This window comes from Nannospalax galili, unplaced genomic scaffold (genome assembly GCF_000622305.1).
Source record: "Nannospalax galili isolate Female #2095 unplaced genomic scaffold, S.galili_v1.0 scaffold78, whole genome shotgun sequence".
In the NCBI taxonomy this organism is placed as follows: Eukaryota; Metazoa; Chordata; class Mammalia; order Rodentia; family Spalacidae; genus Nannospalax; species Nannospalax galili.
Window position 1 is genome coordinate 5,805,333 of NW_008343387.1, and position 19,758 is coordinate 5,825,090.

General features: G+C 38.2%; 1 pseudogene; it reads left to right on the top strand.

The window, feature by feature from the left end:
• The first annotated feature begins 14,618 nt into the window (after window positions 1–14,618).
• Window positions 14,619–19,758, top strand: part of LOC103739300 — a 7,819-nt pseudogene continuing 2,679 nt past the window's right edge.

Sequence of the window (19,758 nt, forward strand, 5' to 3'; positions counted from 1 at the left end):
GGTTAGATCATAGATGTGAGGTAAATTTTAATAAACCAATCCAACCAAACTAGTTTGGCAAAGGGAAGGTATACATCAATAAATAAAAATAATGCATATTATTTCCATAACTATATCAAGAATTAAAAACATACTAGATAATTTCTAAGCTCTTTAAATCTGTTAAGCTCCATATGCCTCACAAGAGCCATGGCAAGCCCTGCTTTACAGATGAGCATACTGGGCACAGAAGGTGGAGTGATGTGTTCCATTTACAGTTTCGTCAGTAGCCTGAAATTCACACTCATACAATCCAGTTCAAGGGGCCATGTTATTAACCTCTACATTCCAGTACCTCCCACCATGGATTTATATTTAAGAGAAAAGACCAGATAAACCATGCATTTAAGATATGGTCCATGGTTCAGTTTTCTGAAAAGATGTGGGACGACCTGCTTTTCTTGAACTCCCCAGGCTCTTTTAGTTTGTTATGACATTGTTAATAACTGTCTTAACAATTGAGCCCTCTTTCTTGAGCTGTACAGTGGCACAGCTGTGTAGGAAGAGCAATTAGAGTTTAACAAAGAGATGCTAATTGTTTATGGATGCATCAGGAAGAAAAGATTTCAGAAGTTATTGTTATGGTTACTGAAGGCAAGATGAAAGTGCTGGCGTGTGTTTATGATACTTTTATCTGGTACCCCTCAGCTAAATGTACTGCCAGCTACAATTGGCAGCAGATTCTCTATACAGTCTTGTTTTGCTACAATTTTCAGATATTGCTTTACTGTATACACAGGATGACCAGCTTTTCACAGGTCATAGAGACCAATGAAAGTTTAGCTATTCTTAGGGAACACGGGGAAATATTATATCAGATCTTCTTGAAGGAAGGAATGGGTTTATATTTGGAGGAGTATGTTGTTTAGTTTCTGATTGTTAGCTAATGATTGGGATGATGTAGATCACATGAGAATCCAACGATGAAAGAGGTAATTTCAAAATGAAGCCAATGATTACTTATTAATGCAAAATCAATGTTTTCTTTTACCAATATTTATCAGAGGTATAATATATTGAAAGACGGGAGAAAAAATTCGAGTGTTTAATTACTAATGTGCTAGGTATTCTGAGATTAAGTTTTAGAAAGGGTAATGGTTTCCTTTGTCACTTCCAGCATACTTGACGGTATCTTTGTGTGTATTTAAACAAAGGTGCCCCCATTTAATGGAATTATTAGAAAAGAGTGCCACTTTTGATTAGCAATGACTCAACAGAGAAGGGCTGAATTTCAAACTACATCTGCATACTTGGGCTACATGCCTTTATTCCAGAGGCAATTTATGTAGCCATACAAGATAGCCCTGTGGTTGTGCAAGGCAGTGAGATTATGAGAGGGCATGGTTTTGTTCACACTCACAACAGTTATACGGTTTAAAAATTTTTTAAATTAATTAATTGTTTATTTATTTTTGGTCTTTTTAAAACAGGGCCTCCCTGTAGCCCCAGCTGCCCTGGAGCTCACTATGTAGACCAGATTGGCCTTGAACTCACAGAGATCTGCCTGCCTCTGCCCCCCCAAGTGCTGGGATTAAAGGTGTGACAGAAGCTTTCACACCTGGAGCTTGCCATTTTCAGCTAAAATGACAATTCAGGGAACTCCTAGAATCTGTTGTCTTTGCTCTTCAGTGATAGGGTTACAGACATGTATGCCACATCTGGCTTATTTTCCCTCTACATTTAATATTTTTATTAATTCTTTAAGAATTTCATACATGCAATCTGGGCATGGTGGTGCATGCCTTTAATTCCAACCCTTGGGAGGCAGAGGCAGGTGGATCTTTGTGAGTTCAATGTCAGCCTGATCTACATAGTGAGCTCCAGGCCAACTCCCACTACAGAGAAACCCTGTCTCAAAAACACCAAAAAAAAAAAAAAAAGAATTTCATACATGCATACAATATATTTTGATCATATTCATCCCACTCTTCTTTTTAACTCCTCCCAGATCCACCTCCCCCTACCCCCAACTTGTGTCTCTCATTCCTCTATTCAAAACTCACCAATTTCAATTTGTGCTGCCTGTGTGCTCATGGATGTGAGGCCACTCACTGGAAGGTGGTTAATCTACCAAAGGCCACTCTCTTAAAATTTATTCTCCCTCCTGCAGAAGCCATCAACTGTCAATAGCTCCTTAGCTAGGAGTAGGGCTTCATGAGCACCTCTTTATGTTAGAATGTTGACTGGCTTGACCTTATGCAGGTCTTGTGCAGGCAACAGCAGCTGCTGTGAGTTTGAGCACAGTGGTCCTGTCCTGTTCAGAAGATACTGTTTCTCTCTGGTCCAACCTCTGGTTCTTAATTTTTCTGCTGCCTCTTCTCCCTTGGTGGGAGGTGGTGTGATATAGATGTCCCATTTGTGGGTGAGCAGTCCACAGATATATTTTCTATGGTTTGATCAGTTGTGAGTTTCAGGGTTAACTGCTGTCCACTGCACAAAACAACTTCTCTGATGAGGTCTAGGAAATGCACTGATCTATGGGTATAGAAATATGAATAGAAAGCAGTTTGATATTACTTCCATTTAGCAAGATAATGGAGGTACTGTCACTCCTGGGACCCCTGAGCTCCGAACCATAGATTCTTGGTCAGATTTACTGTATGAGGCATTAAGTTTCCACTTGTGGAGCATGCCTTAAATCCAATCAGAAAGTGATTGGTTACCCATAATATATTCATGGACACCTGGCTTTTTACATAGGCTTAAATGACCCAAACTCAGGTCCTAATGACCATGCTGCAAGCAGTCTACCCTATGAGGCATTTCCCCAGACCTCAATGACTTATTTTCTCTAATCTTTCAAAGAGCATATATTTTAAATTTTAATAAACTCTGATTTATTAATTTTTAAAATGGATTGTACTCTTGGTATCACATGTAAGAAATCTTTGCTTATGCAAGTCCCTAAAATTTTTTATGTGTGTTTCTTCTAGACATTTTATAGTTTTAGGATTTATATTTAGGTCTATGAGCCATGTAAGGTAAGGTTCAAATTCTATTTATATTTCACATGTGGAAACTCAATTACTTTTTTGTCATTATATATTGAAAAATTGTCCTTTTGTTCATTAAATTTACTTGGCACTTTTGGATAAGCTAGGCAAGTACTGTACCACTGAGCCAGCCCTCTTATTACTTTTTGAGACAGGGTCTCACTGAATTTCTGAGGCTGGCCTTGTACTCAATCTGTATCCCAGTCAGGCCTTGAACTTACAAGCCTGCCTTAGTCTCCAGAGTAGCTGGGATTACAAGCCTATGCCAGCTATCAACCCCAGCTTAGCTTGACACTTTTATAAAAAAAAATCAATTGACCATATTTGTGGGGCTATTTCTGAACTCTTTACTGTTTTCCATTTTACTAGCATCAATATCATCTTGCCTACTATGGCTTGACAGAAAAACCTGAAGTCAGGTGGTATGAGCCCTATAACTTGGCACTTGTTTTTCATGTTGGAAGCGTTTTACTTTTTCTATATAAATCTCAGAGTTAGTTTGCCAATTTTCACTTCTCCTCAAAAAAAGCCTACTAGGAGGCCAGGCATGGGGGCACATGCCTTTAAACTCAGCACTTGGGATACAGAGGCAGGCAGAACTCTCTGAGTTCCAGACCAGTCTCTTCTACACAGCAAGTTCCAGGCCAGCTGGGGCTACAGGGAGACACTGTCAAAAGAAAAAAAAGAAAAAAAAAAACCAACTTACTAGGGGTTTTGATTGGGATTGCTTTAAATCTATTGGTCAGATTTGGGAGAACTGGTAACTATAGTATGCTATATTACCTGTTTGATCTCTGAATACAGATATTTCTGATTTATATATTCTTTAATTTCATTCATTAATATTTTGAAGCATTCAGTGTGGAAACTGTGCATGTTTTTTTATTTACCTTTAAATAGACCATGATTTTGATGTGATATTAAAGAGTATTTAATTTCTTTCTGATATTTCACTGTTAATTCATAGAAACAGGACTTTACAAAACTAGGAAAAGCAATTCTTAAATTTATATGGAAACATGTTCCATCCAGTCTTCAAAGTTATTTTAAGCAAAAAGAAAAATACAGGATATGTTAGCACTGACTTTAAAATACACTACAAATTCATAGTATTTGAAACAGCATTGTCTTGGCATAAAACTAGACACAAAGACCAATGGAACAGAATAGGAAGCTAGAAACAAACACTTTGAGAAAACAGTTGATTTATACGTTGAAACAACTAGTGGAGAAAAGTGAGTCTTTTCAATATGTGATGCTGAGAGGGTTGAAATAACTACATTCTGAGACCTTCGCAGACAGCCTGAGACTGGCAGTTCTGGCCTCTGTCTGGCTTAGATGCTGAGAATTCAGCAGACCTCCTGAGAGTGCCTGGACCCAGTCTCCACTTGGTGGTGAGCTCCCCCAAATGGCTCTGTACCCAACCTCCTAACTGGGATTACTTGAGCCCCCTCCCACAGACCCAGGGCAGACTCCTGCACTATGGTAGGATAAGGCTGAGACATTCACAGACAGCCTGAGAGTGGCTGTTCTGGCCTCCATCTGGATTAGACACTGAGAACCCAGCAGACTGTCCAAGAGCATCTGATCTGGCCTCTGCCTAGTGTAGGGACTGAGAACTCAGCAGACTGCCCCACAGTGCCAAAATCAGCCCCCCCCCCTTAGGGAACTTCCAAATTGTGCTCTGAGTAGTCTCTAGTAGGGGTGCAAAGGTTAGAAGGAAGCCTGAGTATACCTGACTGGAGCCTGACTTGGGCTTCTATAAGAACTCCTGAGTAGCTGATCTGAAGCCACCGGTTCCCTCCAAAATAAAATCTAAGAGAATCTGAAACCTAGACCTACAAACCCAATAAGAAAACAACTAAGGCACACCAATAATACAAACAGAAGCAAACCTCAACTCAACAAAAGAAGACCGGATTTTCATACTAGAATCACAACAAAAGAAATTCTCATGACAAAATCACAAAAAGGAACAATAAAACACTATGTCCCCACCAAACTCCACCAGTCCTGTAGAAGATTTATACAAGGAGAACCCCCTAGAAATAACCCAGGACACAGAATTTCAAAGAGCAGTCATCAAGGAATTCAACGAATTTAAAGAACACACAAACAAGCAAATCAAAGAAGTAAAAGAACATGGGGATAAATTTCTGACTGAATTCACGAAAAAGATAAAAACATTGAAGAAAACTCAGGCTGAAATGAAGAAGTGAAAAACTCAACAAGCCAACTTGAAACAACAGGGGAAACCTTCTCTGCTAGAATGAATGAAATAAAAAACAGAATATCAACACTGGAGGATAAAGTTGAAGAACTGAACTGCTCAAGCAAAGATTATGAAAAAAAAAAAGAAAACAAAAAACCACAAAACAGGGATGGAATATGCAGGAGATGTGGGACACCATGAAAAGTCCAAATCTATGTATCATAAGTGTAGAGGAAGGAGAAGAATTTCAGGTTAATAGTATTGACCAGATCCTAAAGAGGATTGTAGAAGACAATTTCCCCAAATTAAGGAAGGACATCCCCATACAATTACAAGAAGCACACAGAACACCAAATAGACAGGACCAGAAAAGAAACTCCCGAAGGCATATCAGAGTAAAAACACTAAATGTATAGAACAAAGAGAGAATACTGAAAGCAGAAAAAAAAGAAACAACAAGTCACATGTAAAGGAAAGCCCACCACAATTACAGCTGACTTATCAATGAAACTATGAAAGCCAGAAGAGTCTGGACCAAGGTATTTCTAGTTCTAAGTGTCCATAGACACCAGCCCAGAATACTTTACCCAGCAAAAATATCTATTATAGTTGAGGGGCAAAGAAAAATCTTCCACGATATGAATAGTCTGAAAGAATACCTTTCCAAAAAACCAGCCCTTCGAAGAATACTTGAAACAATATAAAGAACAAACAAAGGAGCAACAAGAGAAACTAAATCACGGTATAATTGTGGAAACACAAAATTAGATAAAGAATTCAAACAGTAATCAAATGATGGCAACCAATACACATCTTTCAATAATAACTTTAAATATCAATGGACTAAACTCCCCAGTCAAAACACACAGGCTAGTTGAATGGATTAAGAAACGAAATCCATCTTTTTGCCGTCTACAAGAAACTCATCTCAACTTCAAGGACATGCACGACCTTAAGGTGAAAGGATGGAAAAGAATATTCCAAGCAAATGGCTTTAAGAAACAAGTAGGGGTTGCAATTCTAGTATTTGACAAAATAGACTTAAAATTAAAAAATCAGAGAGATAAAGAGGGTCACTTCATTCTAATCAAGGAACAATTAACCAAGAAGATATTGCAATCCTGAACATATGTGCACCAAACTGTAGTGCACCCAAATTCATAAAAACAATATTACAGGACTTCAAGACACAGATTAATCCTGACTCTGTAATAGCAGGGGACTTCAATACCCAACTATCTCTATTAGACAGGTCAACTGGACAAAGAACAAACAGAGAGACATCTGAATTAAATGATATCATACATCAAATTGACCTAGTAGATATCTTCTGAATATTCCACCCAAGCACCAAAGAATACACTTTCTGTTCAGTACCCTATGGAATTTTCTCAAAAATTGACCACATACTGGGGCACAAAACAAATCTCAACAAATACAAATAAATTCAAATAATTCCATGCATTCTATCAGACCACAATGCAATAAAGCTCAAAATCTACACTGGAAGAAATCCTAGTCACTACACAAACTCATGGATATTAAACAACACACTCCTAAATGATGAGTGAATCAAAGGAGAAATTAAGAAAGAAATAAAAGAATTCCTGGAATTCAACAAAAAGGACAATACAACACAAAACCTCTGGAACATTTTAAAAGCAGTCCTGGGCCAGGCATGGTGGCACATGCCTTTAATCCCAGCACTTGGGAGGCAGAGGTAGGCGGATCTTTGTGAGTTCGAGGCCAGCCTGGTCTACACAGTGAGTTCCAGACACCTGGGGCTACAAGGAGACCCTGTCTCAAAAAAAAAAAAAAAAAAAAAGCCAGCACCACTCTAATCTTCAAACCAGGTAAAGACACAACCAAAACAAAACAAAAGCAGTCCAAGCAGTCCTAAAAGAGAAGTTTATAGCTCTAAGTACCTACATTAAAAAATCAGAGAGAGCACAAATAAATGATTTAACATTGCGACTCAAGACACTGGAAAGGCAAGAACAAATGAAACCCAAACCCAGTAGAAGAGAAGTAACAAAAATCAAAGCAGAAATTAATGAAATAAAAACAAAACAATACAAAGAATCGATGACTCTAAAGGCTCATTCTTTGAAAAACTAAACAAGATAGTGAGACCCTTAGCCCAGTTAACTAAAAGAAAGAGCAAATCCAAATCGACAAAATTAGAGATGAAAGGGGAAACATCACAACAGACACCCAAAAGATCCAGAACATTATAAGGGAATATTTAAAAACCTATATGCTACTAAATTTGAAAACCTAAAAGAAATGGATGGGTATCTAAAATCATGGGAACCACCAAAGTTAAACCAAGAAGAGATCAACAGTTTAAACAGACCCATAACATATAAGGAAATCAAAACATTAATACAAAGCCTCCTTACTAAAAAGAAGCCCAGGCACGGATGGATTTACAGCAGAATTTTACCAGACATTTAAAGAAGACTTCTGACCAATACTGCTTAAATTATTTGAAATGGTAGAAACAGATAGATAACTCCCAAATTCATTCTATGAAGCCAGCATCACTCTAATCTTCAAACCAGGTAAAGACAGAACCAAAAAAGAAAACTATAGACCTATATCCTTAATGAACGTAGATGCAAAAATTCTCAACAAAATACTTGAAAACTGCATACAGACACACATCAAAAAGATCACTCACCATGATCAAGTAGGCTTTATTCCAGAGATGCAGGGATGGCTCAATATATGCAAGTCAATAAACATCATCAATCATATATAAATGGACTCAAAGACAAAAACCACATTGTCATCTCAATAGATATAGAAAAGGCTTCTGACAAAATTCAGTATGCAGTCATGATAAAAGTGCTAAAGGGAATTGGACTGGAGGGAATATACCTCAACATAATTAAAGCTATATACAACAAACACAGAACCAACAACCAACATCTGGAGAAAAACTGGAAGCATTCCCATTGAAATCAGGAACCAGACAAGGCTGTCCACTATCTCCACTTCAATTAAAGGAGTATTCATTGGAAAAGGAGTGGTCACATTATCCCATTTTGCAGACAATATACTACTATACCTAAAAGATCCAAAAAGTTCCACCAGAAAACTCCTAGAACTGATCAACACTCTCAGTAAAGTGGCTGGTTATGAAATTAATCTACAAAAATCAGTAGCCTTTCTTTATACTAATAACAAGCAATTGGAGAAAGAGTATAGAGAAACTCTCTCATTCACAATAACCACAAAGGAAATAAAATATCTTGGGATAAACCTGACCAAAGCCCTCAAAGATCTCTACAATGAAAAATTTATATTTTTAAAGAAAGAGATTGAGGAAGACACCAGAAGATGGAAGGACCTTACATGCTCATGGATTGGAAGAATTAATACTGTGAAAATGACCATTCTACCTAAAACAGTATATAGCTTCAATGCTATCCCAATCAAAATCCCCATGACATACTTCACAGAATTTGAAATAAACATCCTTAAATTTGTATAGAAGCACAAAAGACCTGGGATTACCAAAGCAACCCTGAGCACAAAGAGCAACGCTGGGGGGATTTCTATACCTGATCTCAACGTATACTACAGGGTTATAGTCATAAAAACAGCATGGAATGGGCAAAAAAATAGATGCATAGATCAATGAAACATCATTGAAGACCCAAACCTGAGTACATGCAATTTCAGCCACCTATTTGACAAAGGTGCCAAGAACATACAATGGAGGAAGACAGCATCTTCAACAAATGGTGCTAGCAAAACTGGCTCTCCACCTGTAGAAGAATGAAACTAGATTCTTATCTTTCATCTTTCACAAAAGTAAGCTCCCAATGGATCAAAGACCTCAATGTGAAACAGGAAACCCTGAAACTATTACAAAAAATATTGTCAGTAACCTACAAGATAGAGGTGTAGGAAAGGATTTTCTAAATCCTATAGCAGCTGCTCAGGAAGTGAGGACAACAATCAGCAAGGGGGACCTCATTAAAACAAAAAGCTTCTGTACAGCAAAAGAAACAACCAAGAAAGTGAAGAGAAAATGAACAGAGTGGGAAAAAATCTTCACCAGTGTCACATCTGACAGATTTTTAACATACAGAATATATAAAGAAGTCAAAAAACAAAGAAGCAAGAAATCAAATGACCCAATCAATAGATGGGCTAAAGCTATAAACAGAGCTCTCAAAAGAAGAAATAAAGATGGCTAAGAAACATCTTAAAATGTGTTCAACATTGTTAGTAATTAGGAAAATGTAAATTAAAATCATCCTAAGGTACGAACTTACCCCAGTCAGAATCGTTAGGATCAAGAGAACAAATGATACCAAATGCTGGCCAGGATGTGGAGAAAGGGGAACACTCATTCACTGCTGGTGGGATTGCAAACTCGTGTAACCCCTATGGAAAACAGTGTGGAGAATTCTTAAAACACTAAAAATGAATTTACTCTATGACCCAGTTATCTCATTCCTTGGCATATACCCAAAGGACTCATCTGATAATAGAGACACTTTGTTGCTGCTCTTTTCACAACAGCTAAGAGATGGATGCAACCTAAGTGCCCCCAACTAACAAGTGGTTAAAGAAAATGTGGTTCATTTATACAATGGAGTTTTATTCAGAAATAAAGATGAAGTAATGAAATTTGTAGGCAAATGGATGGATCTACAAACTGTTACACTAAGTGAAATAACATGAACTCAGAAAAACAAAAGACGTGTGTTCTCCCTTATCTGTGGATCCTAACACCAAATTCTTATATGCGAGTGCATATTCTGATGCAATGTCAGGGACCAGGAATATGGAAAGAAAACCAGGAGGCAAAGAGAAAGAAAAGAACCCAAGAGAGAAGAATAGTAGGATAAAGGTGTCATTAAAGGAGAAATATGTAAAAAGGGGGTAGTTAAAGGGGAGTGGGGAGGCGGACTATACAAAAAACTATGGGACTAAAGGGGGGGAAATTCTCTAGATACACAGTAGAAAAAGCCTTAAGCACAGAAGGAATCCTACAGAGATGGAAGAAAGCCCTTCCAAAAGCAATACAGTTGTTAAATGAAAATTCCAGTACCAGAGGTGGGTTGCCCCCATGAGCTGTTGGCCCAAGGGACACTAGAGGCCCCCAAAACAATAAAGGCCATTGTCAATAATGTTGGTTGTACACCAGAAGTGGATGGACAAACACTATTGCTGAAGACACTGAATGATGTGAGCGTGGGAGGGGGAAAAATCAAGCTTCGATTAAGATAGAAACTACCTGCCACTAGATGGGTGGTTTTCATGGTGCCAAAAGGCAACACACAGATGATTGGAGGAGAGCAGTCCCCTATAATTCTTCTCAGTGACAGACCCCCAGGTGTTGCACTATCATCATGCCAAACAAGATAGTGGAGCATCTAGTGTATGTACAACCAGCAAATTTTCAACTGAATATAATGCCTGCTCCTAGGGGTGGAACACATATCTGACACTGTAGACCTGGCCAACCCTCTGTGGCAGGGGAGAATATAGGCCCCAGTGGGAACTCACTGCAATTGCTTTGTTAGATGGAAATGATGCACCTGCTAAAGTACTGACCAAGCATTTGTGTTTAGACCCATAGGTTATTATAGCAATCACTGTTTAGATGTTCTTGTTTCTTGCTGTGTGTGTTTTTATAGTAGGTGGAATCCCACTCAAACTGGCCAACAGCCAATGGAAAACATATTATGCAGAGACTCGAAAGTTCATTGCCTTGCCACAAGGGAGGAAGATCATCCCACACCTACCACCCCCTCCAATGCTCAGGGACTTTTGGGGAAGAGGTTGGTGAAAAGAATGTAAGAGCCAGAGGAAGGGGTGGAGTGTTAACTGTAAGTGTCCTCTGACCACTATGCAGCAAGCTATAGTCACACCTCCTTCCCACTTTCATCAAGGAGTCTAGGGGGGAGTCAGTTACCCCTCCCAACCAATCAGTCGACCTTAGCTGCATGTGGGGGGAGGGGCAAAGGATATATAATCTGAGAATGCCAAGAGGCACCTCTCTCACAGTTTTCTGCAGCTGTCCTGAGGTCACAGGATCTGTATTTGAGTATGGACTTTATAGCGCAGCCATAAATGTGGGGCATCCACTCTTCTGTACATAAATCACTACCCTATGCTCTGTTAAAAAAATTTAAAAAAAAAATAGCTACATTCTAAAGAATGAAGCTTGACTCATCTCTGATCACATACAAAAATGAGTTAAGGACTTAAATCTAATACTTGAAACTATGAAAACACTAGAGAAAACAGGACAATGAACAGAAGCACTGGAATGGGCAAGAATATGCATGGACAAGATTCTAAAAGCAGGGAATGAAAGGCAGAAGTAGACAAATAGTATTATGTAAAACTAAAAAGCATCTGCACAGCAAAGGAAATAATCAATAGAGTCAAAAGATAACCTGCAGAATGGGAGAAAATATTTGAAAGCCACTTATCTGGCAAGGGGTTAATATCCATTATATATAAGGAGCTCAAATAACTCAACATTAAAAAAATGAAATAATCCAACAAAAATGTGAAATATACCAAAGTATACATTTTTTGAAAGATGATGTAAAAATAACCATGAACTAATGCTCATTATCACCAGTCATCAGAGACATGCCAATCAAAACCTCAATGAGAAATCACCTACTGTTTTCAAAAAGACTAAAAATCATGGAAGTGTGGTGATGGAAATGCTGATGGAAGTGTGGAGAAAAGGAACCCTTGCTCACTGTTGGCAACAATGTAAGTTTCTACAGTCATTATAGAAATTAGAAGTTCCATAAAAAATGAAATATAGTTTTTTTCATTATCCTATAATGTCTAGAAGGGACAATATCCCCCTGTTATAGGGTAACTCCTTTTAATATCATTTTATAATGTATGTATGTATATTTTATAATGTATGTATATACTTTAAGAAACTTCTGTAATGGTAGGTTTCCATATGCTTTTTTCTTAAGGTTTTAGTGTTACTTATCCCTCCATCCTATGGCCTGCCTTCTCATTCCCCATGCCTCTTCCTCTCTAGGGTCCCATAGACCCTCAAACAATATTGGCCATTGTTCTTGCTCTTGGTTACCTACAAGAACTTGATGGTAAGACCCTATTACTGAAGACTTCATAGATGAGCTTTAGAACAAAAAGAAATCAAGCTAGTGCTGACTTCAGAGCCTCATCTCTACTCGATAGTGTTCATAGTGATAGAAAATGCTATGCATGCTACCGGAAGAAAAAAAAGTAATTATTAACCCTGCCCAGCTCTGAATCATGTAAAGCTAAAATAGCAACTTCCCTGGCAAGATATGCCCACTGGTGCAATAGTGGCATGAATATTATGAGAGTGACTAACCACTCTTTAATTGGGTTTAAAGTTTTCTTCATAGGATGGAGTCCATACTTGACACTGATATCAGGCTTAGAAGCTTGAGGGTAGATAGGCCACAGGGCAGAGGGAAGAACTTAACACTAATTTTATACTTAATGTTTATACTCATACTTAATATGACTCCTAATGACTTATTATTTTACCTGTAGATTAGTGCATCTCTCAACTCTGACCAGAGAAATTTCCTTATGGAACATATGGTGATTAATAAAGAAATCCACAGCTGGCCAATGTGCAGAGAACAAGAGGCTGTGGAATGCTTTTCCATGAATAGGAACCTGTATTAAACTTCTACTTCCTAAGGCTCAGGGATCATTGTGGAAGAGGTGACGGAAAGATTGTAAGAGCCAGAGGTGGTGTATGACTATAAGGAAACGAGTTTTCCAGACAGCTGGTTAACTACTCATATGAACTCACAACAGTGATGACAGCATGCACAAGTCTGATGCAAGCTCAAATCAGACGAAATCCCAGCATTGACATTAGGAAGTAGGTAAGAAATCCCAACCCAACCTATGGAAATTGTGGGAACCAATGGCTGTTTGGAGGGGCACAGACAGTCTCTTTCAAGGATGAAACTCTTGGTAAGTTAACCAGGATCCAGTAGATGAACCCACACTGAAGGACGCTTGGGGACACAAATTAGATTCTATAGACCTTATTATGTATAATAAAGTATATTAAATTGGGCAGGGGGCAATAAGGATGGTGGAGTTAGGAAGGGGAATTAAATGCTATCAAATTATAATACATGAAAATTGTAAAAATTCAATAAAAAAGGAATATGGAACTACTGTATGATATAGTAATCTCATTATTGAGTATGGACCCAAACAAAATAAAATTGATATTTTGGAGAGATGAGAGATGTGGTGGTTTAAATGAGAAATGCCCCCAACAGGTTCACATGGTCCTTAGTTGTTGGTGCTGTGTTGGGAGGTAATGTAATCTTCAGGAAGTAAAATCTTGCTAGAGGAAGTAAGTCACTGGAGAGTTTATAGCCCTGTCCCACTCCTCCCAGTTTGCAATCCACTTTACATTTGCATGCGAAGATGTGATCTCTGAGCTTCCTGCTCCAGCTGCATGCTGTCATTCTTTCAATTCTTTTCAGTATATATCAAGAAGTGGTATTGCTGAATTATGTGGTTATTTTACTTTATTTTATTGTTACTATTTTTTGGTCATTTTTTTTTTTTTTTGAGACAGGCTCTCCCCTTGCCCCAGCTGGCCTGGAACTTGCTTTGTAGATCAGACGAGCCCTTAATCGCAGAGATCTGCTTGCCTCTGCCTCCCAAGTGCTGGGAATAAATCATTTGACTTATAATTTTATTTCATGTTAATTAATTTAATTTGTTTTCAATTTTAAAAAAGGTTTTTATTAGCATATACTAATTACATGTAACAATGAGATTCATTATGATATTTTGATATTGGTTTAGTGTGTGTGTGTGTGTGTGTGTGTGTGTGTGTGTGTGTGTGCACGCTTTCCACCATGCCGGTTCTGGGGATTGAACGCAGATCATCAAGCTTGGCAGCAAATACCTTTACCTTCTGAGCCATGTCACCACTCTATGATTGGATTTTTTTTTGATTTTCCCTTTTAAAAAATAAGCATTGCTTTAAAAAATAACATAATTACATTGAAAAACTTTGTATAGATTGGAGAATTTGAAAGTGCAATGAATGCCAAACTCACATTACAGCAACAACGAGAATTTTTATAGTATTGTTGAAGCTTGGTAGTACAATCTGGTCAGTAAATAATACTCAAAAATTATAGTAGACATATAGACTAGCGAATTTACATTCTAAAACACAACTATGTATTTTTAATTTGAGTTTTATCAGTTTATTTATTAAAGTACTTAATTTTTTTAACTTCCCATATTGTGCTTTTTATCTCTGGAAATTCAATATGATGTTTTAAATTTTCTGTAGGACATAGGTGAAGAAGTGGCCGTAGAAGAGTCATAAGATGATGGAAAACATCTTGGTGCCTGGTAATGGAAAGGTCCAACATGAAGGCTTGGATGCCCAGGACCATGTGTGGAGCCAAGACCACAGCTTGTCATCAAGGGAGGTGGGAAGTCCATTGCAGAGAATCAGTCCTCACAAGACTAGAATCTTCAAATGACAGAAACTCTCTCTGTCCCCAGGATAAGCACAATGAAGAAGCAAAGCCACTGCCATGCACAACCTGGGACCCCAGGGGAGGGAGATGTGGGAAATGCAGCCACTCAGAGAAAGCCAAAACTGCTGCTCAACATCGGGAAGTCCCGTCTTCCAATTTGCTCCACTGTAAGCCCATCACCAGAGGAATGTGGAAACGTGACTTGCAGTTGGGAAGCTTCAGGCTCACAGACAGGAACCACAATATCTGGTTCGGGTGAGGGGACCACAGCTCCAGATTCAGGGAGGAGACCCCAGCTCCAGCTCAGAGAATGGGACCACAACTCCTGGTTCAAAGGAGAGGGATCACAACTCTGCCTCACAGTAAGAGGCAGCTCACAAGAGGCGACCACAGTTATAATTTTAATTTGAATGTTGAAAAAACCTCTATACTCTTTTCCATAAATGGCTTCACCCTTTTACATTCTTACCAACCAGAGTTTCCAATTTCTCCATATCCTTGGCAAAATCCTTTGTCTTTTTGTAACTGGCTTATTTTGCTTAGAATAATGTATTTCTCTCTCTCTCTCTCTCTCTCTCTCTCTCTCTCTCTCTCTGTCTTCACTTAAATAATAAAGAATTCTGAGCCAGGTGTGAAGGCACACACCTTTAATCTAAGCATTCTGGAGGCAGAGGCAGGCAGATTACTGAGTTCAAGGTCAGCTTGTTTTACACAGCAAGTTCCAGGTCAGCCAGGGATACATAGTGAGACCTTATCTCAACAACAACAACAACAACAACAACAACAACAACAACAACAAATTTCAAAGGTAACGGAGTATGTTGTTTTGTAGAGGAAATTTCAAGACACTGTAACATCCATACTATGCCATGTTTATTGCTTACTGCTTTTATCCAGGTCTACAGTGTGTGAGCAAGTGAAAAAGAAATAAATAGAAAATGTGTAGTTTGGTTAGGAGAGTGGGTAAGTAAAGTTTAGGAAAAAGGTTGCCTCTAAGAAAGCAGCTGTAATTGTTAAAGAAATTAGCAATATTAAGGAGAAACCCTTGCTGGGCTGGAGAGATGTAGCAATTAAGAGCACTTGCTGCTTGCTCATCCAGAGGAACATGAGTTTGGTGCCCAGTATCCATTTCAGGGAGCCCACAATTGCCTATAACTCCAGATCCAGAGGATTCAGTTCCATCTTCTAGCCTCTGAGGGTTAACACACACACATGCACACACACACACACGCACACACAGTAAAAAAATAAAGAAAAACCCTTGGTCTACACTGGGATAATAGGAAAGGTCCTGAAAGCAATACTCTGCCCAGAAAAAGTCCCAACTTGTAAAAATGCAGTCATTTGAAACGAGGGAGTCTGAACTGAGAATACTGCTGAAGAATTCCCTGCTCAAAAACAGCTATCTAGTAAAGTGTTTTCTCCCACTCTGTGTTCTTCATTTTTACTGCTTTCTTAACTGCTGAGCTTTTTCTCCAGCCTCCTATTATTTCCTTTTTAAATGTGTGCCTTTGATTTTGGCAAGAAATCATCGCCAGAGCTAACATTGTGAAGATTGTCTTGTTTTCTTCATGAATTTTTTACTTTTTATTTATTAAATTTCAGATTTTGATTAATTTTAAGTTATTTTTTGCAGATGTATCTAATTTTATTCCTTTGCCTGTGGGTATCCAGTTTTTCCAGTACTATTTGTTGAAAATGGTGTCCTTTCTCTATTGAATGCACTTGGTATCTTCATCAAAAATTATTTGAGGGACTGGAGAGGTAGCTTAGCAGTTAAGAGCACTTGCAGAGGATCTGGGTTTGATTCCCAGCACCCATATAATGGCTAACAACCATCCACAATTCCAGTTCCAGGGGATACAAAACCCTCTTCTGGCCTCCATGGTTATTGCACAACAGCAGGTGCACCTACAAGCAGGGAGTATACCCATACACATAAAATATAAAAATTATAAATAAAATATTAAAAAAATCATTTGACCATATATGTGAGTACTTCCTGTTTTTTCTATTACATTGGTTTATAATTTGTCTTTATGCAAGTACTATAATGTTTTGATTATTGTAGTTATGATTTGAATTTGTCATCTTACTGCCTTAGCCCTCCAAATGCTGGGTTGTGCTACATGCTCTACATTTTCAGAATTATTTTGGTTGTGTGGGATCCTATGACATTGTATATGAATTTCATGATGGAGTTTTCATTTTCTCTCAAAAAAATGTTAATGGGATTTTGATAAGGACTTTCCCAAATCTGTAGATACATCTGGGCAGCACTGCTATCTTAACAATATAAATCTTTGAATCTGTGAAACAGAATACATCTCCATTTATTTATGTCTTCTTTAAATTTCAGCAAAATTTTATAGTATTCATTTTATGAAGCTTTTATCTCATTTTTAATATATACATATTTCTGTGTGTATATGTATTATTTTAAAATTTTTAAATAGAAGTTTGGAGATTTCCATATAATACATTTTAATAATATTTATACCCTCCCATCTATACCTCCATATTAAGGCCCATAGAGTCTAATTTGTGTTCCCTAATGTCCTTCAGTGTGTGTTCATCCCCAGAAGCCTGGTTAACATATCAAGAGTCACATCTTTGAAAGAGACTGACTCATCAATAGTTCCTTAGGTAGGCTTGGATTTTGTACTCATTTCTCTCTGTGTATGTGTTCTTGTGTGTATGTACATCCAAGAGTGTGGAGGCCCCAGGGCTTTTCTGTCTCTGCTTCCTTAGATCAGGAATTACACTGTGTTCAGCATTTTCTGAACTCAGGTCTTCATGCTTTTAAAGCAAGCACTTTACTGACTGAGCCATCTCCATAGTCCTTATTTTTTAAAAAAGATCTTTTTTAGCCAGGTGTGGTGGTGCATGCCTGTAATGCCAGCACTTGGGAGGCAGAAGCAGGCAGATCTCTGTGAGTTCGAGGCCAGCCTGGTCTACAGAGTGAGTTACAGGTAGCTGGAGCTACAGGGAGACCCTGTCTCAAAAACACCAAAAAAAATCATTTTTAAAGGTTAAAAACTCATTCAATTTTATGTCTTACAGGGCTTATACTGAGTTCAATATTGTGTAACTGTATTAATTCAACAGTGAACCTAAAAATCTTATAGCCGTGTTTGAAAGAGATGTATCTTTGCTCTGGAAACTGTTACTGAACATTAAAGCTGTAATGAAATACTTCATCTAAAAAAATAAAAAATATTATTTTTTATGTATGAGTATTTTTTCTGCATGTATGTAAGTGGAACATGTGTATGCAATGCCTCACAGAGGTCAGAAGAGGATGTTGGATCCCCTGGAACTGGAGTTATGGGCAGTTCTTAGCCACCATGTGGGTGCTGGGAACTGAACTCGGGTCCTCTGGAAGAACACCAAGTGCCCTGAACTGCTGAACCATCTCTCCAGCCCTCCTAGTTCCTAGTTTTAAAATATTTTAATTTTTGATATTATTGGAAAATATTTTCATAATTTTCATTTTAGATTATTCATTGTTAGTGCATAAAAACACCCATGATTTTTTGTGTTGACCATTCTGTTACTTTGCTGATCTACTTATTAGTTCTACCTGTGTAGGATCTTTAAGATTTTCTATCATCTGTGAACAGAAATGATTTTGTTTCTTTACAATTTGAATGCCTTTGGATTATTTCTTGACTAAATGCCGTAGCTAGGTATTGTGACTTTTCCTGGGTAGAAATGAAAAAACAAAACAAAACAAAAAAATACCCATCTGTTTACCACAGACAGAACATTAATGACAGACCAAAAAAGCCAAGTCTAGTTTAGTGAACCAGTAAGTTTATTGGAGTTACATACAGGAGCATGGGTGAGGGATAGTTTCACAAGTATGGGCAACTCAAAAGCAGCTACATCATAAGAAACCCACCCCAGCATAGGTGATGACTCAGGAAAGCTGCATGCCTGGAGCTCCCTGTACAACTTATAGTCAACTCTCCTGTGCACTCTCATTTTCCCAGCAACTGTCTATTGCTCTTATAACTTTAGAAAAGAGCCTTGTGAATCTTGTGATTTCAGAGCTTCCTGAGCCTTGTCAGCTTTATGGGCCCAATGAGCTTTCTTACTCCCTCTAGGAGAGAGTGTTTTAAATGTGAGACAGCTCCACAACTGGATGTCTAGTGCTACGTTGAATAGAGGTGATGAGGATGTGAGTCCATCTCTTGTCCTGGTCTTAGTTGGAAGAGCATTTTAATCTTTCATACTGTGAGCTTTTCATGTATGGATTTTGTTATGCTCAAGTAGTTCTCTTCCTAGTTTTTTGATTGTTGCTATTTTGAAAGAGTGTTGAATTTTGCCAAATGCTTTTTGTGACTCACTTGAGGTGATCATGTGTTTGTTCCCTTAATTTTTAAGCATAGATGTCATTTTATTGCTTATCACATATTTTAATGTTCTTGTGGTCCAGGAATAAATCTCATTTGACATGACATATAATTCTTTTAATATGCTAAAAATTCAGTTTACTAGTACATATTTTTGAGAATTTTGGCATCAGTGCTCATAAGGGATATTATTTTGTCATTTCCTTCCTTCCTTCCTTCCTTCCTTCCTTTGTTCCTTCCTCCTTCCTTCCTTCCTTCCTTCTTCCTTCCTTCCTTCCTTCCTCCTTCCTTCCCTTCCTTCCTTCCTTCCTTCCTTCCTCCTCCTTCCTTCCTTCCTCCTTCCTTCCTTCTTCCTTCCTCCTTCTTCCTTCCTTCCTTCTTCCTCCTTCCTTCCTTCTTCCTTCTTTCTTCCTTCCTTCCTTCCTCCTTCCTCCTTCCTTCCTCCTTCCTTCCTTCCTTTCCCTCTATCCTTCTGCCCCTCCCTCCCTCTTTTTCCCCTCCCTCCCTGCTTTCTTTCTTCCTCCCTCTTCTCCTTCCTTCCTTCCTTTCTTCCTTCTTCCTCCTTCCTTCCTTACTCCTTCCTTCTTCCTTCCTTCTTTCCTTCCTCCTCCTTCCTTCCTCCTTCC